This window comes from Podarcis pityusensis (genome assembly GCF_964106645.2).
Source record: "Podarcis pityusensis genome assembly, chromosome: 5".
NCBI classification, from domain to species: domain Eukaryota; kingdom Metazoa; phylum Chordata; class Lepidosauria; order Squamata; family Lacertidae; genus Podarcis; species Podarcis pityusensis.
In genome coordinates this window covers 42,563,607-42,586,863 of record NC_138032.1, presented here as the reverse complement: position 1 = coordinate 42,586,863, position 23,257 = coordinate 42,563,607, and the positions used below count along the sequence as shown (strand labels likewise).

Here is a 23,257-nt window from a genome sequence, read left to right as displayed (position 1 = left end):
CTGGCTTCACAGATGAATGTCAATGTAAAGGAATGCTAGAAGATGTTAAAAGGCCTTGGAGAACAACTAAGTCTGTCTGGTGGATCAGTGGCTACAAGCCATGATGGCCAAGCTCCGCCTCCACAGTTGGTGGCAGTAATATGGAGGGGAAAGTGCTCTTGTGCTTGGGTCCTGCTTGCAGGTTTCCCACAGCATCTGATTGGCCACTGGGAGAACAGGATGTGGACGGATGGGCCATTGGCCTGATCCTTCTTAGGGTATTGTAAAGACATTAATGTGGGTATCAGGTGAGCCACTCTTGAGAGGGCATTTCACAACTGAGGGGACTCTGCTGAGAAGGTCCTTTTCTCTAGCAACTACTCTTTGTATATAAGACTGACTGGGCACTCAGGCAAAACAGTTTAGATGGTCATATTGCATGGACTGATAAATACAGAAGGATGTCTTCTGCCAGGTTCCAAAGTCCCAGTCGGTGTAAGGCTTTGCAGGTCAAAACAAACACTTTGAATTGGGCCTGGAAGCAAATGAGGAGCCAATGAAGGTGAGAAAGGTTGTGATGTTTTATTCTCCTTGTTTGGTATCAGACTTTTATATTGAATTTGCTTGCATTATGCTGTGCTTTAAATTCTGTTTTAAAATCTAATTGCTTCATGGCACCTAAAGAACATCCAGTCTAAGGTGACCAGCAAATGGAAATAACTAAAATAATAAACATATTTAAAAGCAGTCTCATGATTGCAGCAGGGGTAGAATGGTAAGCAGGACTGGTGTAGATAAATGTTAGGAGAAATATAGAGTTGTGTGGATTGCAATGAATGCATGGGGGGGGGGATCTGCAGGCCTCCAGATGTTGTTGAGCTAGAATTCTCATCACTGCTGGCTAGAGGCCATGCTGGCTAGCACCAAGGGGAGTCTAAGAACACCTGAAGGACCACAGGCTCCCCATCCCTGCAATTCACGAAAGGGACTCTTATTAACATCTTGGTATCTAAATAATAATAATAATACAATGTAAGGCAGGAGACATGCCAACAAGGGGGCTGGGATAATTTTATCAAGCTTTGGGGGAGGGGGAAGAGTTTTCTTTAACAAATATCAAGAGTAACAGATGGAAAGTAGAATGCAGTATCAAATGCAAAGGGGTCCAAGTCAAACTTTCCACAACCACTAGTTTGCTGCAGAGATCCTTCAACTATCATTCTTCAGAAGATCAACTGGGCCTGCAACTTTGGCCTGCCGTGTCTTTGATACACTGAAATCTGTTATCCCGGCATTGCTTCTGGCACTATAAATAGGTGCTTCTTGGCTCCCATTAAGTTTCCTGGACACTCAGAAGATATAATGCACCGCAGTGTATAAGGCGACGTTCTACCAAGAGTTCTAAAACACCAGTATGTGCTCCAACCCTGAGACTAGAGAGCTGAAGGAAGCACACACGAGTTAAAACCGCCTACTTACAGCTCACCATTTTATCCCTCTTCCCTTGTGTGTCTTGTCTTTTTAGTTTGTAAGTTTGATGGAAGGCCCTCTATCTTTCTTTCGTTGGTGTGTTCCGCTTTAGGAGACAACAGGACAGAAACACAGCAAAAAAAAAAAAGAAAAAAAAAAGAGGCAAAGAAAGAAGAGGTGGAAGGATTGTGATCTCACATGCTACTGTTTTAAGGATCAAAAGCTGGAGAAAATCTTCCTTAATGTGCATTACTCCAGATTTTGTCCTACCATCAGTGCTGCCCACTTCTACACTATTTCTGAGGTTATGCATCCACATTTATATCAAGTCTGATGCCTCAAACCCTATAATGCAACAGTGTTAAGCCAGGAGAAAAAGGCAAAATTTTGGTCAATTGAAGAGACTGTTATCTATTTCACTAGGCTCAGTAAGTCTATCAATCAGGTAAGTGTTTACAGGATTACAGCCTGCACACTTCAACCACCATTTAAGGCCAAGGTAGAATCCCAAAGTACTCCGCTTTGGAATTCTAAATTCTTGGTGCAGAAAGGGTGGTCCTATTTATCATTTTAAAAGCCACAGAGAGAGAGAAAAAACAGGCATATTTGGTGAAGTACTACAGCAAAGCAGATGTGCCAGTGGTTCATACTTCCAGTATAAAGCCATATCTCTCCCCATTCCACCCACGGTAAGACACATGAGATGAGCTGGACTACCATTTGGGGCTCATGCCTCTTACCCATGGAATAAGCGGAGCAGCTTCCCTTTTAGAGACTGGCAAGCACATCCATTATTTGCATTCCCAATGCTAGTCAATTGTATGTACATTATTGCCATTTCTTTATAACCTCCAAAAGCTATTCTACATTCCAAATGAATTAACCCTTACATGAGCTGGCCCAAATACTCTCATGGAAAGGGAGAGAGACCTCAAAAAGCAAAATGGAGCATATATATACCTCTATACAACTGGAAAGGCCTTGACAAAGAGTAGAGGAAATAAAAGTGCGAGTTGTGGGCTTTTTAAATTATACTTGTCAGCTTGATCAGCAAAGTGCTGTGCAACCATGAGCCCCCGTGGGTTGGCAGTAGCGCAGTGCTTTGGAGAGTGGATGGCATGCCTTAAATCCAGTGCCAAGGACCTGCAGAGTCTGGGCTAGGACTCTCTGCTGTGGAATTCTAAACCAAAATAAAGAAGCACAATGAAAAACCACATTTCCATTAGATCAGTTTCCAAAAGCTACAGAATAGATCTGAATCAGTACTGAGCATGTTCGAGAGATGGTGTGACAGAGCTAAGAAGATACAGCTTTGGGGAACTGATAATCCCTCACCTAATCACTAATGGTTTTGTTTTGCAACACTGAGCTTTGTTGAGGGAGATAGTGGAATCAGCAGGTTTTCCTGTGCAGATCCAGGCTGTGATGTTTAGCCAGCAGGCCCCAATCATACTACAACATAGCCTGCTCTAAACAATAGTTTGAAATCCAGGTTCTCCTACAATCTTGTAAAAAAGAAAGGAAGCTCCCCTTGCGCAAATAAATTCCTACTGGAAAATCTGTGGTGCTACTCAATAGCTAGAGAACCCTCTACTTTACATGACAACTGGATAGAGCAACACTGAGAAGCAGCATGCCCACTAGATCTCTTTCTACAACAGGAGACCCAGAAGCAATCTGGAACTGACCACAGACAATAAGACAAAGATGATGGGCATAGTCTGTAATTGACAGGAGCTCTTCAACTGCTTGGATTTGAAAAGTTGGGGGGGGGGGATGAACCACTGCATAAGGTGACACAAAAACATAGTAATACAGACAGGAGTATTTCGTCACATGTATAGTATATGCTCAACTTGGGTATATTTGATGGGTGAAATGGAAAATGTTCATGGGATTCCTGAGCAGGAAGGTGTTCTCTGACAATCCTTCGAAAACACAAGGCACATACCTAAAGTGTGATAGCACTGTTGTGCGAGTCACAGTTACATTTTTAATCTTTAGAGTGCTTTATGATTCTGCACTGTTCCAAGTGAGACACAAAACTCAAACACAGATCCCTGTGCATTCAAAACTTCCCAGCAACAAGAGATTATCCATTGTGGGGAGACCTCTTCAGCTCCTTCATTGATGCTTCCAGAAAAGGAGAGACACCAAAGTATCAGACATCTCCTTTGGAAATATAAACGTAAACATTTTACCAGCATACTCCTCCAAATAAACTCACAACAATTGCCCTGCAAATATGCAGAAAAGATAGAAACGGCTTGTTTATAACAAAGAACTAAGGAGATTAATAAGTTGGCTGTTGACCTATTATTTGCTTTCCTCAGCCTCCTTAAATGATTCTTACTGACCTGTTTGTACTCCCTACTGGGCTCAGTGCAGATGAAGCACAATACTGTGCTTTACACTGCATGTGGCCAGTCTGTCATGGAGAGGTTGTTGCTTTCCAGCACTGCTTTAGTCATCCCATGTTCAGAATAACTACCCAGATGGGGAAACTTAAACCTTGGAGGACAGATGGTGCCCCTTGAGCAGCTCTTGATTGCAGCCTCTATTCACCAAATCTTCTAGAGAAACTGCATCTCATCCCTTATCTATCTTTCCACAGTGAATACTGACATTGTCAACACACAACAGAGGTCCAAAGATTTTTATGATTTGCTGTCAAATAACACACACACACACACACTTCCCAAAGTCTGGAGACCAAGCACCTAAATAACAAAACCTAAAGTGAATACAATATCCTTGTTAATCTGTTCAAGCAAAAATGTAAAGTCTCGAGGCACCTTAAAGACTAACCAATTTATTATGACACAAACTTTCATATAGACAAGAGTTTGGTCCACAAAAATGTATGCTGTCATAAATGTGCTTAGTCTTTAAGGTGCCACAAGGTAGTCTGTCAAACCTTTAGCTGAGATTTTAACAAATCCTTCTCCCTGTTCTGAGGACTTGCAAGAAACCAAAGGGAGACACTAAACTGGAAATTCAAGTTCTGTAGAGTTGTCTACACTAACAGTGTTAGTGTCTGGTATGCAGGGCCTCTTTGAGGCAAGAGTCTGTAAAGAACTGAACGTGTTCTAATTTCAGTACACAGTCCCAAGACACACTAAAACAGCTGTTCCCGACCTGGTGCCCTCCAATTGTTGCAGATGGACTACCTCTCCCCTTCTCCCTGACCATTGACTATGCTGGCTGGGGTTGAGGTTAGCAGTCCAAAACTTCTGGAGGGCACTAGGTTGTAGAAGGCTTCATTTAAGCCTAGTGCAGATGAGAATTCTCTTTCATGAGCTCAACATGTCCCCACCTCTTTACCCTGCTCTGAGTCAACCAGCAGCTAGGGTCTAGATTAGAATTAGCCAGTGTGTCTAATGATCCCAAAACAAATGTGCTCTCCACTAGGGAAGGACCACAGTAAATAAACTCATATGGGTACAAGTCGCCGGCTCTTCCAAGTTGAAGACATTGTGGACAATGCAAATTTTGCCCCCTGGACAGGGTTTGATAGAGCTACAAAGCATGTGAATACTAAGAAGAATCACAGAATATGACAGGTTAATTGAAAATACTCCCCACATTTCCCCCAGGAACTACGGTCCTATCCCATGTCTGAATATTTGTTTGAAACTTAAGAAATGCATAAAACAGGGGAAGGCTTGGTTAAGAGAGCTTCCACCCTGACAGAATCCCAACTCCAGCACCGACCTACTGGATATGCAAAGGCCACTCCTCCGCCACCCTGTCCAGCTCTAGCCTCGCTGAGCAGCCTGGAAACTGGAAAAACTTATAACTGGTTTTCCAGGGGAAAGAGCTCTCAGCCAAACACAAGCTATTCTGGTTTACAGAAAGAAGCTGAAGCAAGACAGAAGGAAAGGGTCTGAGGCCAGGGAAGGCTGCTGCAGAGTGACAGCAGGAGAACAGCCTCCGGCAAAGAAAAATTAAACGACCCCATCATGCACACTGCGACCCCTAGTGCTGCTTATCTCCAGGGACCTATTCCCCCCCCCCAAAAAAAACACACCACCCAATCCCACAATTTCTTCCTAACACTCTGAGATTCTGCCATTCCCCTGTTTTGAAAACAGCAGACTTGGGAGTTGCAAACTCCACTAGAGGAGAATTCTGGTCTCACTAGTGTCTTGGCGGCCTCCCTCGCCCACTGACCAAACATACACACACACCTTGAAGGAAACTTTATGATCTTTGCTGCTGCTGCTGCTCCTAAGAAAAGCCCACAGACCCAGGAAGCCCCCATCCCCAAATCAACCCCCTCAGTTCCTTTCCCTTCCCACACCCCCTCTTACTTAAGGCCCAGCTTGCAACTCTGTTCCGAGGAGAGTAAGGCCTAGTGTCACTGCCTGAAGAGGGGGGGGGGTGAGAGAGAGGAATCCAGAAGAAAGGGGAAAAAACAGGCTGGGAACAAGAAGACCCCTCGCTGGGAGATCCTCCCACCCACCCAAAATGCAAGCCGGAGTGTCTTCAATCCCTCTGCCTTTCCTGCCCAGCACAGCTCCTTCCCAATCCTCACATGGCTCTGAGAGCGCAGACATGCTCGGATGGAGGAAGCCCTTCGCCGCGCCGCATCCATGCAAGAGCCGTGGCTGGGAAGAAGCCATTGAACCGCCCCCCGCCGCCGCCGCCGGCTCCTCCACACACACACACACACCCCGGACCTTTCCCAGGCACCCGGGACGGCCTCGAGCGCGAGCGGCGAGCTCCGAGCCTTACCTGGGGAGAAGTGGCGGAGTGTCGCTGTTGCGGGCGAGGGGCGGGACGGTGGGGTGGGGGGGAGAAGTGGGAGACGGCGGCAAGACGGGAACTCAGAACATCCCTGCTGCCCGAGGGTGCTTTACTCCCAGCCAGCCATGGGGAGAGGAGAGAGAAAGTTCAAAATGGAAAGAATAATTGAGAAAAAGGCCAGGAGCCGGGTTGCAACTGGACCAGGCGGGAGCGGAGCGCGGCGGCGGCTGCCGAGAGGCCTAGCGGAGCGAGCGGCCGCCGAAGGAAACAGGAAGGCTTCGGTGAAAAGGAGGAAGCCCGTCCTTTGTCTGCCAGGTTTTCCCTGAACAATGGCTGCTCCTGCTGCTGTCTCAGGCCCTCTGTTGGGGCATGGAGGAGGCTCGGCTCTTGCACACACGCTCGCTCTCGCGTACACGCGCGCACACACACACCTCCCTGTGCCTTTCAGAAAGAGGCCCAGAAGCTCCTCTCCAAGGAGGAGGAGGAGGAGGAGGAGGCCTTCCCTCCCCACTCCCACTCCTCTCTCCCCCGCTCCAGGGGCTGCTCTGATCGCATGAAAGAGGGAGGGATCTGCCATGCCTAGGCTGAGAAAAACAAAAGGGAGAGACAGACCCAGACAGAAAGAGGTAAATCCCAGGGAGGGAAGGGGACGCTAGGCAGCCGGAAAGACCAGAGGAGAGAAAGCTGCGGTGGGAGGTGATGCCATCCGCCCTTAAAGATGATGATGGTGAAGAAGAAGAGGGGTGCGTGAAAAAGCTCCCCACTCTAAGTAATGCAGGCTGGGAAGTACCAGGTCTTCTCCCACCATGGAAGTAACTCTCTGGCTCTACAGCAAAAACGAAAAAACATAAAAGGCCAATTCCCCCCACCCTCATCTAAGCGGGATGGAGAGCTTCAAAGCCTGCCTTATTCCAGGTCTTGCAAATATAGGAAGGAAACTTCACCACGTTGGTTGGTTTCACTCGTTTCTTCCATCTACGCAAGTCTTGTGCCCAAATCGCTTTAATTCAATGAAAGGGTTGGGGGTGCGTGCTGAAATAGCTTGAAGTGCTTTTTCCTACTGGCTAGTTTGTCGCAAGGACGCACCTAAGAAGCAAAAACCCTTTGCATTTAGTAGGAGTTACTTCCAAGTAAATTAAACATGCATAGAATCCAGCTGAAACTGATATTTTGTTACCCACAAACAACCACGAAAATAATTACTGGCGGAACTGCATGTGACGAGATGGGCATTTAACTACTCCAGTTCCTGCTAGCTTGTAGGGTTTGATTTAGAGTAGACCAAAAGCCTAAATTTCTGCAATGCCAGATGCAAAATGTTTATATCTCAGTGTAATTAGGGCAACTGGGTTGAGACATCCTAGGGCTGTGCAGTCCAAAGCCTTCACTGCAATTCCCAGGATGTGGTGCCTTTTTGTGATATGGGGTCTCTTCTAAATGTAGCCAAAAACAGTTATGTCTTCCCTTGCAGCAGGGCTGAATTTGTGTCAAGTTGTTATGAGCAATGGCTAAAACCAGTAGAACTAAACTTGTGCTGTGGCTCACCAAGGACAGCCATGGAACCTAGGGCTCAGATTGTCAGTTCCCCCCATCCAACAGAGGAGCCAACAGCTTCACAGTTTGGTTGCTGGGAATGGCGAAAGCCATTCCTTTTGCATCACTGCATGTCCTCCAGCTGTCAATAGCACAGAATCACTGTCAGGAGAAAAGGATGCAACCTTAGCCTAGGGCTCAGCCTTGAACATGTCATGTAATCATAAATAAGAGTACCTATACTGGCCGCCTGATGAATAACTACAAATATTATGAGCACATTTAGAATTCAGTGGAAGGTTTCTAGCGCAGGATAGTGACCTGCAGGCACGTTTGAGCCTTCACATTTCTAATTTTAGAAACACAGTGAATCTACAGCATTGGTTTTTATGTAAGATAGTATTGAACTAAAGCAGGGGTAGGGAACCTGTGTCTTCCAGACATCACTGGACTACAACTCCCATAATCCCACAACAGCTGGAGAGCTACAAGTTCCAACTCATTAGGTCTAATGCCACTGTGTCCCCTTCAGAGCTGCCCTGGGATATAGGAACCTTGCAGGTACAGACAAGATGTCTTTCAAACCCTAAATGTTACTAAGCAGGGAAGCATGAAATCCAGTGCTAGCCAGAAACGAGGGACAAAAGTGAGTTTTCAGCACCTGTTCTATGGGCAATATATGTTCTGTAGAATGTAACATCCCAAAATAAGGACACATGGCAGCTTTTGCAAATGAGAACTGATGGACAGAGCTGGCAAAAGACACTTTTTCCTTCAGAACTTTTAATTGCATTTTTTTTTCTGAAAAAAGTAATAACAACACATTATTGTTTTAACTTGGAAACTAAACCCCAAGTATGTATCATTTCATTTTAGAGCAAGCCTTTTTAGCCACTCAGATTGGCTGGTGTTGGTTGGTATATTTAATTCTCCTGCAATGAAGAGTAATTTTGAGATTACTCTACACCATGTAGAAAAGCCAGTAAGATTCAAGGCATAAAATTAGGTGCTTCCTTCAATTGAGCATTGGAAAATAATTGGGGGGGGGGGGAGTATATACCTGGTTGTGCAAATGTGCACACATATACAGTGGCAGCTGTACAACTGTTCTAGCACAATAAACTTTTTTAAAGTTACTGGTTTCTAGGTTTGACTGTAATAGAACAAACCCTCAAAATATGGAATGTGTGCCTTCCACTTAACTGATGGCTTGCTTTAGCAGCACAAGCCTAAATGTACTGGCAGCCTGAACCAGGATTGTCGTATTTTCATCAGATGCTAAAATCAGAAGTCAATAAATACAGCATTTTAAATGCCTGCTACTCTTCTGAGCAAGTAAGAAAATAATGGAAGAATGCTTCATTCTGCAGAACTCCGGGTAACGTGCAATTGCAACTGCAGCCGAAAGGCTACACATCTGTTTTCTTTTTCATAAAAGGAGTCGGGGCTTGGATTATGTGCTGAAATATGAAATCATACACACACACACAAAACGTAGCTAAAGTGCTGTGTGTCAAACTGCCACTGGGACAAACCAAAGCTCTGCTTTCGGGAACAGCCTAACGATAGGAATGGTTCTAATTACCAGACTCTAAGCTCCAGAATTCAGGTCACAAATTTCCTGAGAATCAGAGTTAGTTCTAGTGAGGGTCCAGCAAGGAGATGTGAGTCTCCGCTACATAAAAACAAAGGATCAGTCTTATGTGGTTAGTACATCTAGCACAGGATCCCCTCTCTGACAAGAACCAGCTCCAGATGTACCAGAGGAAGCCTGAAACACTGCAGTGAATCAGCATATAACTCCAGCCTTTGCCATTCACTTTTCAGTTATTTCACTCTGAATCCTAAACAACTTGGGTCCAGGGTACCTCAGGGATCACCCGAACCCTTATATCCCATCTTGATCACTAACTAAAATAATCTGCAAGAACTAAAATAATCTGCAGGAATGTTGTAGATCATTCCCCAAGTTGGCGAGGCTCACTTGATAACAAGAAATGGAGCCTTTAGAGTCTTCAGCCCAGGCCTGTGGAATATTCTGCCAACAGAGATTCAGCAGGCGCCTTCTGCTTCAACTTTTAAACGCCTGCTGAAAACTTTTCTATTCCACCAGCCCTGTGAAGGAAATGAAGAACACATCTACAATGGTTAATTGATGTCTGTGTTTAACTTTTTTAGATGGTTTTTACTGTGTGGTTTTACTCTTTTCTGTTGTTGTTGCAAACTGCTTTGATATTTATTATACTGCTATTTCATTAATAAATATTTCTATAAAGAAATAAGATGTCTGAACCATTTTAGTTAATGGCTATGGAAAGGATTATGTCTAGGAAGAAATTCTACACCTTTTGAAGTTAGTTAAACTATTGGCTATCACCATGATCTTATGGTAGCATGTTTCAAGGATCAATGATGCATGCTGTGGTAAAGAACTTAAAAAACAAAAACTAGATTTTAGTTTTAATTTCACTGTGTTACCCCTTCAGTTCTAGTGAAATGGTAAACATTAAAATGTTAGGCGAACACTTCTGGGTGGTTCCAGACAACTGTAATGAAGGTGTTTCACCCATTTGAGCTCAACAGAAGAGCAGACAGGGAAATGATCAAGGTAAGCAAACCAGTATTTAAAAAAAAGAGCTGCTACTACTACTACGTTCTCAGATCTATGCTCAGTCTCCCAAGTGGATCACAGAGTTTCTAGCCTAATAAGCAAAGGCAGCAATAGAATTTCCCCTCTTGGCTGCTTCAATGCCATAAAAAAGCAGCATAGCCTAGGGTTCTAGCCCTAGGTGCAAGGGACAGTTTCTGGCTCTGATTTAAAATGCTACCAAGCAGTCCTCTAATAAACTTGGGTTTTGCAAGGAACGGCAGACAAAACAGGATGAGTCACAGAATAGCACCTTCATGAGATACTGCTCCTCTCAGCAGAAGCACCATGGTGGATCTGTTATTTGATGTGCCCAGTTACTATGGCTGTAGTGATGGTGTCTGGGAAAGGATGGTGCTGCTATATGTTCACTACTGCAGCAAAGGGTTGAGTCATTTCCAAAATTCAGTGTACCATACCATGTGATAAAACACTGAATGGTCACATGGAACCTGAAAGGCTGGTTATGAAGCTATTTTCCTGATAACTCCAGAGTCTGATTTTTAAAAAATAATAATAACCCTTGTAAAATATTATTTTTTTTAATCATTTCCCTCTCCTGGCATTAACAGGTACCATCCTAACAATCCACAGTGGCAAGGAAACACTTCTTCAGGACCCAAAGCTGCATGAGCTTGGGAAATGGAGCCACAGCATATCCAAATGCACACATATTTGTGAGCTTTCTAACCTGTGGCTGATGCAAGTTCAAGGCTTCCTAGAAAGGGAGACCCAATCCCTTGCTGTAACAATCATATAAATCTGATATTTTGGAGGTACAGCAAAATAGCTTATCCCCTTCCACCTCCTCTTCACACCTGTATTTGTGCTACACTGGGAAGCATAGCAAAGCAACTCTAAGCGCCAACACTGTTTTAAATCCTTTTCATAGTGTCATAGAGTTGTAGAATTGGAAGGGACCCTGAGAGTAATCTAGTCCAACCCCCTGCAATGCAGGAATCTCAACTAAAGAATCCAGAACACTCATTTCTTTCATCTGTCATATTATGTCTTGCTAGAACAGGAAGACACTGAAAGTAACAAGGGTGCCTCTAATACTACTATAAGAACAAAAATACTGCCTACTATAACATTCCTGATTTCCTAAGTGCTTTACAGCCTTTATTGTATTTAACCTCACCACAATGCTGTGAGAGAAAAGTTGTCAGGATTCCTGTTCTACAGGTGTGGTGGGATTGGTGCTGAACATTTTTCTCTCAGAACTATATAAGTAATCTTTAGCAGCAGTTGAATATACATCAAGATCTTCCAGATCAAAGTACTAGATCTATTAATCCAGTGGAGTACACTTCTTTCAGGCATTCACACATTGTAGACTTCTGTCCCACCTGACATCGCAGATTCACACATCACACAACTGCACCACCATCAACACTGCAGTGATAAGGAATGTCAATATACATATTATAATGGGCTTAGGAAATGAGACAAACAAGCTTCCCAACAAAGCTAGAAGTTCTGTGATTCAGGTTAGCTAGGCATGGAGAGGGTGGATATTATACCTGCGCCTCTTGGGGTGTATCAAAATCCAGAAACTGGGGGGCTAATTTTCCCACATGTATTTGGGTTGGGTGAAAACCACTAAGTCCTGCAGACTGGTAGGTGTGGGAGTCAGCAGTATCATTTTTTAGCAGCATCAGTCCATGTCGCAGGAACACATCCTCTAGTAGGAACACATCTTTAGCAACCTTTGGGTAGGCGGAAAGAAAACATGCCCTGTGTGTGCATTTTATTCTCCCGTCTGCTCACTTAGGGCATCCTTACACTACAGCAGCCTTGCAGCGCATCCTCACCTTCAGCGATCCCTGTTTGGAGCAGGTCCACAAAGATGCAGCAGCTCCAGCTGGTTCTGGTTCTGGTCAAGTTAATAATTAAAGAGGCATTGGATGGATGCTGAAGCAGGACTGGGATGTGGTTGGCGGAAGTCCTATTCGGTCTCCAGTGGGAGGTATTGTGTATTTTGTGTTCTCATTTTGTATTTTAATGTTGTGAACCACCCTGTGATCTTTGGACGAAGGGAACTATACATATTTTAACAGGAAGAGGAAGAAGAAGAAGAAGAAGAAGAAGAAGAAGAAGAAGAAGAAGAAGAAGAAGATCCCCTCCACCTTTTATACATAGGAGTCCAGCAGCACAAGAACCTCTCTCTCTCTCTCTCTCTCTCTCTCTCTCTCTCTCTCCTCCTGCAGTTCTCTCTCCAGTCTTTTCATGTGCCACAGTTCACCAGCCCCTTTTTACTGTACTCTGTGCAGCTAGCACTGGTGCTCTGGGAGATATAAATCACACAGACACAGCTTTACGGCCATTGATCCAACCACATGGCAACGGATGCCGCTCTCCGACGAGGAGCACTTCCCCTTGTTAGAAGAGAGACACAGCTGCTCAGAAACTTAAGTCCTTTTCGCTGGGGCTTTGCCAAGATTGGATAGCCAAGATGGTTAGAACGCCTTAGGGAATATGGAGGGTGCAGGTTGGGTCAGATTTCCAGATCCTATGTGTAGGACCATGAGGGGCTTGAAGGGACACTGGTTAACTCCAGAGAAAGCACCAAAACAATTGCTCACCAACAAATCCTGGGGCTGTGTGTGTGTGTGATGTGGGGAAGGGCCCTCATCTGAGAGGCAGGCTGTCTACTCCAGGACTTGTTGGCATGTGAAGTCACCGGAGGAGAGGGGGGGACGTCTGCACCTTGCAAAGGCCACAGCTGAGCAGGTGTTTCCTGTTGTTTCAGGCAGTTAAGTGCTTCCTTCAGGGCCTGCTAAACAGAATCCTTCATCTTCTCTCTCTAGTCCTAGTTCCACAGGCAAAGAGTCCACTGTCATTTGATCTCATTTCTTTTGTTGCCACTGATCAATGAGGTTTCCAAAGAGCTGCCCCCAGCAAGGCAGCTTCTATGCTATGTTCCCAGTACCCAGGTATGCTTCTGCTACGGGTGCCACTCAGCCTTATCTCCTGTGCTATACAGGAACATGTGGCTACTTCATGTGTAGCAGGGCCTCAAGCGGGGTTCACAGCTACGGGCAGTTTTTGCTCCAGCTGGATTCTATTAGGTTACAAAAACTTACCCGATTTTACATACAGATTCCTGGCATGACAGTATTCTGAACAACAAAGCTAGTTTTACCAACTTTTTCATTGCCCTGCAGGCACTTTTAGCATATAGCAACCTGGAATAATTTGATCTCTTCTGTTGTTTGTTGGTAGCTCAATATAATCAAGAGACTGTGTCTGTCTAGAGATAAATAAATCATTTGTTTTTGACCAAGGAAACCGAATGAAGTGGCCTGTATAAAATCATGCAATATCAATTTGATTTATTATTATTTTTTGCATAATCTACTCCTTTTCTGTTAGCCATAGGGAGGAATAAAGAGCTATGCCAGGTGCTAAATCTGTTCTGCTTGTCTACTGAAATTCCTGTCTTCCTCCCCCTCTGGCTTCTGAGATTTCATATGATGTTCAGGGCATTTTCAAGTCTTTCTTGTTTTGCAGCTTTAAGGGCTAGAAACTTAAAAGAAGGTGACATTCTCAGGATGCTGAAGTTTGACCCCAACACCAATTCTTGTGCTTGCATTGTATGATAATGTAATGCACATTAACCTGAATAAAAGGCGAAAAGCATGCCTTAATTTGTTTGATGGCCCTGCACTGCCCCTGGAAGATAACTGGAAGAGACATCAGGTGTCTCTGAACCAGTCATTGAGACAGAAGGGAAATTATTTTAAAGTTGCTCTGATTGCAACTTTGAAAACATTTAGACAGAGCTTGTATGGTAACTGTCACTGATTCCTGCACTAAGCTATTAGACCAGAGATTCTCAAACTGGACCATAAGCTCCATTTAGGTGATCCCAACAAAAGATTGTGAGCAGTCAATAATATTTTTTTTGTTGGCTCTGTGCCTGATTTGTTGTTGGGTTTTTTTTCCTGACAATTGAGATTGAGGTCATTTTGACCAGTGAAGGAATTATCAAACAAGCTAACAAGGACTTGGCCTATGGCCCATTATTTTCATAACAGAACACTGGTACAGTTTACTAATTTCTCCCTTTAAAAAAAAATGCCACTTAAAGGGGCACTTCTCAGTGGCCTGGCCTAGAGCCTTTGGTTTTCACTGGGTGGTGCTGGTTTTGAACATGAAGCTGGCATTGAAAAAGAAGCAAGTGTTACTATGTGATTCTCTGAGACGAGTTTTCAAGTGTCTCTCTACAACCATACTGCTCCCTAAATTGACTTCCTGAGCCTGCATTGCTATAGTCACCCACTGCAGAGTAAGCCCCATTGAACTCATTGAAACTTACTTCTGAGTAAACAATGGGTACAATTTTTATTTATTAATTGTTATTTCATAAAATATATATGTGCCGCTTGATCGTAGAAAATATTTTTCCTATGAGAGCTACTTATATAAATTTTCAGCAACTGGATTTGTTGCCCAGTTGAGGAAAACTTCCACCTGGCCCACTGATCAACGAAACTTCCACTAGTTCACTCTTACTTGGACATTTGAAGCACATTAAAGGACACTGGAGAAAGCACATTCTTTCCCTCACAGAATTCTAGGCACTGTAGTTTACCCCTCACAGAGTTATGATTCCCAACAACCCTTAACAGGCTACAGTGCCCAAAATTATTTTGAGGGAAAGAAGGTGCTTTGAAAGTGCTTTAACTGTGTAGGGTGCACACAGCCTTGCCCTCTGGCTGCTCAGTGACATCAAGCCTAGTGGACAGGGTTGGTGGAATTGGAGAAATCACAATAACAAACAGCCATACAGCATGCAGAGGGAAGAAAATGCTTCATAAAAATGCCCTAGTGCAACTTTCTCCAACTTGGTGCCCTCAAGACATTTTAAACTACAACTCCCATCATTCTTGACCATTAGCCACGCTGGCTGGAGGTGATGAAAACTAGAGTCTAACAACATCTGGAGGCCACCAAAATAGGGAAGGCTGCTCTAGCGGATAGCTAGAAAGAAGGCCTGTAGCACCCAAAGTGCTCTTGTGGTTCCCATGGGATTGGTGCCCTCTTAAGGGGGAGCAGCTATCCCTATAGGGAAGTAGCGATCACTCTAGTTTTGAGGTCTAGATTAGCTGGCAAGCCAATCTACTTGCTAACCAAAACCCTACAGAAAGATGTCTGTACTAGCAAAACCTTTTGCTGGAAACTACCACACACCCAGCTTCTGCCAACCTAGCAGTTCAAAAGCACGTCAAAGTGCAAGTAGATAAATAGGTACCGCTCTGGCGGGAAGGTAAACGGCGTTTCCGTGCACTGCTCTGGTTCGCCAGAAGCGGCTTAGTCATGCTGGCCACATGACCCAGAAGCTGTACGCTGGCTCCCTTGGCCAATAATGTGAGATGAGCGCCGCAACCCCAGAGTTGTTTGCGACTGACCTAATGGTCAGGGGTCCCTTTACCTTTACCACACACCTAGTACTATGCAGCTCACAACTCTCAAGCAAGAGTCCCACTTAAGTGACTTCTGGCAGACCAATAACTTCTGCATTACCCTAACCTTCTGGTTTCATGTTACATCTGTGCATGCCAATTCCATGCAGCGGTGATTCTCTTCCTGCTAGGGAAGGGACAGAAAGAGCACAGGCCAGCTGCTCCACAGCTCTTCAAACCACCCTGCTGTCAAACAGCAAGAGAGAAAGCCACAGACAGGCCCACTAATACTCTGGCACTTCTCACCTGTATGTAAGTTCTAGTGGCAAACAAAATGCCAAGGAGATGACTACCGTCCATCAGAGTCTCTTGTTAACAAGGGACACACAAACAAGCCAGGAGAAAGGGCTGAGAAGGAGAGGAGGAGTAGCATGTTTGGAATAAATAGAAGGGGGAAATGCACCACAGTAATGTATCATTACCCCCTTCAGAACAAAAAAGTGCTCTTACTTACAAGCCACATAGCCTACAGCTGTCCCAATCCTGACCCCATGCAACTCTACAGACCCCAAAGCATGGCACTTACCCCTTCCCACATGCTTTACAGGAGCTGAGTTGCTTATCAGAGTTTGCCAAATACTGTATACTCTTCCATCTCAAGCTTGTTATCTGGGGAGTTGTTTGTAACCAACAGCCTTGCACAACTCTGAGAAGTGGATGCTTTTTGGGCAGGGGGATTCTTAGAGCAACCAGCCAAGCAAACACACCCCTGGTTGAATCTCTTCATCCATTTACAATTTATTGTGCTTCTCTAGGAAACTGTGAACTCCATCCACCACAGATAACAACCTTTATCTTATTTGAATTGTTGTGCTAGAAAGGAAAGAGTGACCATGCCAGACTTTCAGCTCACTTCACATTCAAGGTTCATCCTTTAAGCATGTAAACTAATCAGTTACTGAAGCAAGTTGGTTCCCCAGAATAACCATGTGTCTGGAGACATTTGCATGGCTTTGGGTAAAGCTTGGGACATCTTTTGGAGGAAAATGGAAGTCAATGAACTTGGAAGGGGGAAATGAACAAATTGTTGTTCTTAACCCTTTCCTAGTGTAACTCTGCTGCATCAGGCATTTTGTTCTCACAGTAGCCAACCAGATGCCTGCACAGGCAGGACCTGAGCGCAGAGAACTCTTCCCATGTGAAACCCCACAATGGGTACTTAGAGGCATACTGCCTCAACAGTGGGGCGACAAGATAGCCATCATGGCTACTAGCCATTGACAGTCGTATTCTCCATGAATTTGGCCAAACTTCTTTAGAGCCATCCAAGTTAGCCACCATCACTATCTCTTCTGGGAGCACATAGTTAAACTAAGGAATTCTTGTGAATTTGAAGAAAACAGAGTCTCCAACTGCTTGAAGCATTTATTGTATGTTTCTTTCAATTAGCCATATTGGAGGATATGTTGAGGATATTTAATCAAGATCAGTTTTTGCTTGCTAACAAAAACAGGCAGATCACTCCTTCTTGAGGAAATTATCTTCACTGACTTAAGTGGAGTCAAGAAGTGTACAGAAATTACTTTTTCCAACATCCTCCCCATAGTGATTAAAACCTGATTTTTTAAAAAAAATAAAAGGTAACATTTTAAATTGATTAATCACCTCTTTCATCCCTAGACGAAAAGGCTGAAAATGTGATGGAAGAATGCATCAAAGGGTCAGGAACTGGTAATTAAATACTGTTTTTTAAAAAAGATATCCATGTGCGTTTAGAATTTCTGAACTCATTCTCATGGCTTTTAGTGGTTGACTTAAGATTTTGAACATTAACAGCACCAGTGGTGGAAGGCTACACTTTAGAAGCATATACAGTGGTACCTTGGGTTAAGAACTTAATTCGTTCTGGAGGTCCATTCTTAACCTGAAACCATTCTTAACCTGAGGTACCACTTTAGCTAATGGGGCCTCCCGTTGCTGCTGTTCTGCCGCCGCACGATTTCTGTTCTCATCCTGAAGCAAAGTTCTTAACCCAAGGTACTATTTTTGGGTTAGCGGAGTCTGTAACCTGAAGCGTCTGTAACCCGAGGTACAAGATTACAAGATTCAACATACAAGGAAACTGTTTCCTGAATGTGAAATATTGTTACTACACAAGGCAGAGGATCAATTGTCTTGCTCTTGTGAAGAAATTACAGTTGCACTAGCATGACATGCCCACATCAATCAGATGCAAGTTAGCTACAAAGCACTACCTGATTATACAATTGGCAATGGTGTACACACACGTCTGTGTGTAGGTGAGAGAAATGCTCACTTACTAGTAACAACAGGTTGCTTTCACTTTCTTTTTAAAGTATGGAAGTAAGCATGTTGAGACATTGGCAGAAACACCATGGCAGCCTATGATATCAATAGACCAACCCCCAGCAAAAATAGCAAAGGTTACGTGGGGATTTGGGCATCACTGGGAGCCTTGGCTGCTATATGTTGGCGTTTGGGTAGGAAATCTGGTAGGGCCCCTTTCCTAAGCATGGCTTCAGCATATGGAACTGTACATAGCAACTTAGGCAAAGGAGGACAGGCAGCAGCAAAGTCAGCCCCACCCACTCCCAAGAGTTGTTCTGCAGAAGGCAGGCTTATCGGGCACCTGCATGCATGACTTGTGGTTTCCTTCAGTTGCTGGGCAATAAGAAGGATCTGCAGGGCTCTTTTTGCAGCTGGCTGAGGAAGGGAGCATTTCCCCCACTCAGCGACACAAATCTTTTTTTTTTAACCTAGAATTCAGGAGGAATGGTTCGGTGATAACCATGGATTATCTGAGCCCCCCTCAGAACTTGCACAAAGCAAATTTATTTCCCAGGCTTGTAAAGGAGGAAAACGCTCTGTGTGTGTCTTTATATGAAGAGTGCCTTAGATCTGGCATCTCAAGATGAAGCTGCTGATTACTGTTTTTCCAAGGCATCAATATGCATTCTATGGAGAAAGGCCTGCCCATTCCTAAAAGCCCAAATGTGCACAAATGCAAGCAAACCAGAGATACACAAACAACAAATATATCAATTGCAGAATTCCAAGTGTGCAAACGTATTTGGTATACATGCATGCCTGTATTTGCACAAATACAGAGATGCTCACTCTTAACTAACTTGCATGCACAGTGGCTCAGACATGCGCACTGCCCCACCCTTTCCATTAGCTCCAGCATCTGGATTCCGGGGGGGGGGGCATATTGAATGCATCAGGAATAGAGTTTCTCCTGCCAGTTCCTTCCCCGGGGGGGGTGCACTTCAATCCAGCCTGGCTTACAGTCCCTATTGGGACTCTGCCTAGTTAAACAGATAGCTCCCTACTGAATAGGTAATTCTTCCATCTTCCTCCACTTGTTTCCTGAGCCTGAGGTGGCTGGTTCCAAGCTGGAAGAAACATTTAGCAGGTTCTAATCATGGTGCTGCAGTTGCTGCTGTTCCCCACTGGCTTCAGTGGTGGTGGCAGATAACGTTTCCCAACCCGCCTGAGCTTCAGAAACTGTCCCTTACAAACACTTAGCAACAAATACTAATACTGCCCAAGAGTTCAAGTATTTGCGTCATACAGGCCTCACTGAAATTTTCCACGATTAAAATACTGCTGTGTTTCCACTATTCTCTCTTCATAACAGAGTCACAAAAATGTAACAAAAGTCCTACAGTATTTGGGTGTTCATGAGTTCCAGTGTTCAACAAGAATGGACCACACAAGGGACACTGACACAACCCCCCCCCCTAAATAGAATAATGAAGCATTCCCACCCCACTCACCTCTCCACCCTCCCCCTCTTTCCCCCTCTTTTCTTCTCAGCCTAATACTGCATACAACACTAATGTCTCACAACAAATGAAACTGATCTGTAGAAAACACAGCTCGAAATAAGACAATACACATATTTTTGTAAACTAAGAAATCTGTAATAAAAATCATTATATTTTTTCCCCACAGTGAACTGTGAAACCAAATACATATATAATATATAATATACATATATAATACATTATATATATATATATATATATATATATATATATATCACCAAGTAGCCCCACCTCCAGGGTCACACGCTCCTCCCCCAACATCTGCAGGTACAGCACAAAAGACTGTAGGGAAAGGACCTTTGCACACACCTGTGAAGGCCCCCCTCCCTATAGACATTCACCTGTATGTCAGGAGAGGAACATGCCACCCTAGGGATGGGGCTACTTGTTGTGGCTCTCCTCCTTGCTCCCATGTTGTTGAACACTGGAACTCACGTTGCTTGAACACAGCTAACATTTATTAGGAATGTGCCTGCTGCAGAAGTGAGTGATGCTCTCTGTGCAAAGGAAACTATCGAGTTAATACTGGTTGAGAGTCAACTTCTGAAAGTGAACTTGAATTTGCCAGACACACAAAAGGCTGGTGGTTTAAACTGGGACACTGGGGAAGCTCTGTTGGCTGGTAGGATTAAATGCTTAGTGACTTTGCTAGGAGAAGCAGATTACACTCATCCCAACAAGGTACCAGGTTTTTTTTCCTAGGAGAAAGCAGGGGAAATTCCAGCAAGGAAATACATCTAAGATGGAATGATGCTTTGCATTCTGTGTCCAATACCACTGATCCTGCAGAATCCTTGCAAGAAAGAGAGTGAATGAGAAATACTGATGGCAGGGCACAGTTGACCATCATGAGCTGTCCTCAAACCTAAACAAGCTCCTCCAACTTCTCTCTCTCTCTCTCTCTCTCACTCACACACACACAGAGAGAGAGAGAGAGAGAGAAAGAAGAACAGGCTCCCTGGGTGGCTTGCCTTGCACAGTGAGCTGCGAAACCACACCAAAACACTTCTACTGATTAGAAATAACTGTATTTTAACATGAAGAGAGATTAGCCAAATTCATCCACCAACATCTCAAATAAACAAGCACAGTTTCCACAACCACCACATCTGCATCTGTGCTTTTATATACATTTTTCCTGGTTTGCTCTTGACACTAAAGGGCTAAGAGCCCCAGCACAGTCTTCAACACTGTTCCTGGTAATACACTGAGCTGGTCCTTTCACCATTAAGAGGCAAAGAAAGGGGATTTGTTTCATTCATAATGGCCAATGGCACCTGTCAGCATAATACCAGAAGTTCAGAGCAGTGTGTACCTCTGTCCTTCTACCCTGATCTCTATAAACACCACAGTAAAATGTTCTAACCCCAAAAAATTCTTTGCTTGCTCCTCAGGAAGAAGAGTCACAGAAGTTATGGGTACATGCAGAAAAATCCTGAAGCAAACCATGGTATCTGCTTCCCATGGCTCAGGCAAATAATTCTGTTCTTCATCACTACAGCCACCACTCAGCCTCCCCGGTAATCAATGAAGCTGTCCATGCTGAGAACAGGAGCACTCCATAACACTCCGGCCCCTCTCAGCCAGGAAGCAATTTAGAGCCTGCTTGCAGTTACAAAACTATTCTTTGTTTTTCTCTAGAGGGCCAGTGTGATGCAGCAGAGTGCTGGGTTTGAACATGAGAAATCTGGAATCGCCTCCCCACTCAGGGATGAAGTTTACCAGGAAAGTCACTCTCTACAAGCCAGATCTTCCTCACAGGGTTGTTGTGGGGTTAAACTATTGCTCTGAGCTCACTATAGGACCAGCAGGATACAAGTACAGTCACACCTTGGAAGTCGAACGGAATCCGTTCCAGAAGTCCAAAGCGTTCAGCTTACAAAGCATGGCTTCTGATTGGCTGCAGGAGTGTCCTGCAGCCAATCAGAAGCTGTGGAAGCCACGCCAGACGTTCAGCTTCTGAAAATCGTTCAAAAACTGGAACAATCACTTCCAGGTTCAGGAACCAAAATGTTTGAATTTAAAGGCATTTGGCTTCCAAGGTTCCACTGTATAGGAAACAATCTAATTGTCAGTGGACACTGGTCAATATGGGTGAAAGGAGCACTGCCTTACCAACTGCAGTCTGCCCTCAGCTACCTTACAACCAGCCATGGGGTGGCTCTGCCTCTCACTGGCTCCGACTCTACCTGCTGTTAGTCTCCCTGCCGTCTATCCTGCCAGTCCCACTGGACACTAGTTGTTGTGAATCTAGTTTTCTCCAGAAGCTACGTTGCTGGAAAGAGCCTGTGTTTCAAAAGCAGCCAACACACACCTTTGGCCTCTAGCAAGGAAAGGAACGCTCACAGACTTGGTCAGCTGAAATTTCCAAGACAAGAGATGAAAGGATCACGCTGCTATACCTAGAAGGGAAGAGTTATGGCATTTGCCTTTAAGATATGGACTTAAAAAGCAAGAGCAACTGCCAGTTCTGGATTGTCTCAGGCCAGATACATGCTGCAGTAGGCACCTTGATTATTAAATAGGATCCCCAGCCTCCCTCCCCTCTGAAAAGAAACCTCTGCAAATTGAAACTGGGACTCAGGTGTAAGCAAGCAGCTGCATTTTCATTTGGTTTTGCTGTACAAGTTGTCCTCTTTCCCCCTTATGCCATTCTAATTCCTTTCCTCATCCCCAGTCAACTCATTTTTTATTTTTTTTTGGAGATTCTGTAATAGCACACATTTGGGGGGAGCATCTAATGGAGTTAAGCCAGTCAACTAAGAGTTCTGCATCTTCAGAAGAGTGTTTCCTTTTTACATATCTTGAAAGGCTTTAGCAGCCCCAGCTGCTGTTGGGTTTTTTGTTTTTGGTTTTTAGGTGGGCGGGGAGAAGCCTTAAGAGGTAGAAGCCTTAAGGGTCCTCTAGGAATCATAAGAATGAGGAGCTTCTAAGCTTTTCCCCTGCCATCTAGACATATTTGGGGCAGTTATTATCACACATACCCCTTTTTTTCTGGAAGAGCATTCGGTCATGTGAACCTCCACCTATAGTCTGAAGTGGTACAGCCCAAACACAGGTTCACATCTCAGTGAAAACTAAGCCCTAATGGGAGCCTGCCATGCTGGGGATTCCGGGAGGCAGCAAGGCTGAACAGGACTGGCAATGCACAGGAACCTCCCAATAGTCAGACTATTGGTGGTCCATCTAGCACAATACTGTCTACACTGACTGGCAGTGGGTCTCCAGGATTTCAGGCAAGGATTTCTCTCCCAGCCCTAACCTGGATATGTTCAGGATTGAGTCTGGAACCTTCTTCATGTAAAGCATATTCTCTACCATTGAGCTATGGCAGGCAACAGCTATTGGTGATACTTCTGTGCTAGGTAACTCCAGTGTGAACTGAACAATCCAAGCTGCATCAGTGTTAGTTTTTCTTGTGAACCTTAATGCCATTTACGCATTCTACCAGCAGTGGGGAAGCCACTTATCCATGAGTTAGTGTTCTCATGGACAGAACAGGAAAGACCAATGTGGCTGGCTAGGTTATTTAGATACAGTGGTACCTCGGGTTAAGAACTTAATTTGTTCTGGATGTCTGTTCTTAACCTGAAACTGTTCTTAACCTGAGGTACCACTTT

The 23,257-nt window shown here is 44.4% G+C and overlaps 1 protein-coding gene across 3 annotated transcripts in view; it reads right to left on the bottom strand.

Annotated features, from left to right (window-relative positions):
- LDB1 (LIM domain binding 1) overlaps positions 1 to 23,257 on the bottom strand; it is a 61,473-nt gene that overhangs the window by 23,489 nt on the left and 14,727 nt on the right. Inside the window, exon 1 of one of the 3 annotated variants that reach the window (XM_081007090.1) lies at positions 6,187 to 6,601. The exons of the other annotated variants lie outside the window; for them this stretch is intronic. The gene's annotated coding sequence lies outside the window, so the exon portion shown is untranslated. Of the gene's footprint in view, positions 1 to 6,186; positions 6,602 to 23,257 lie in introns of those variants that run through there. 3 annotated transcript variants of the gene reach the window in all.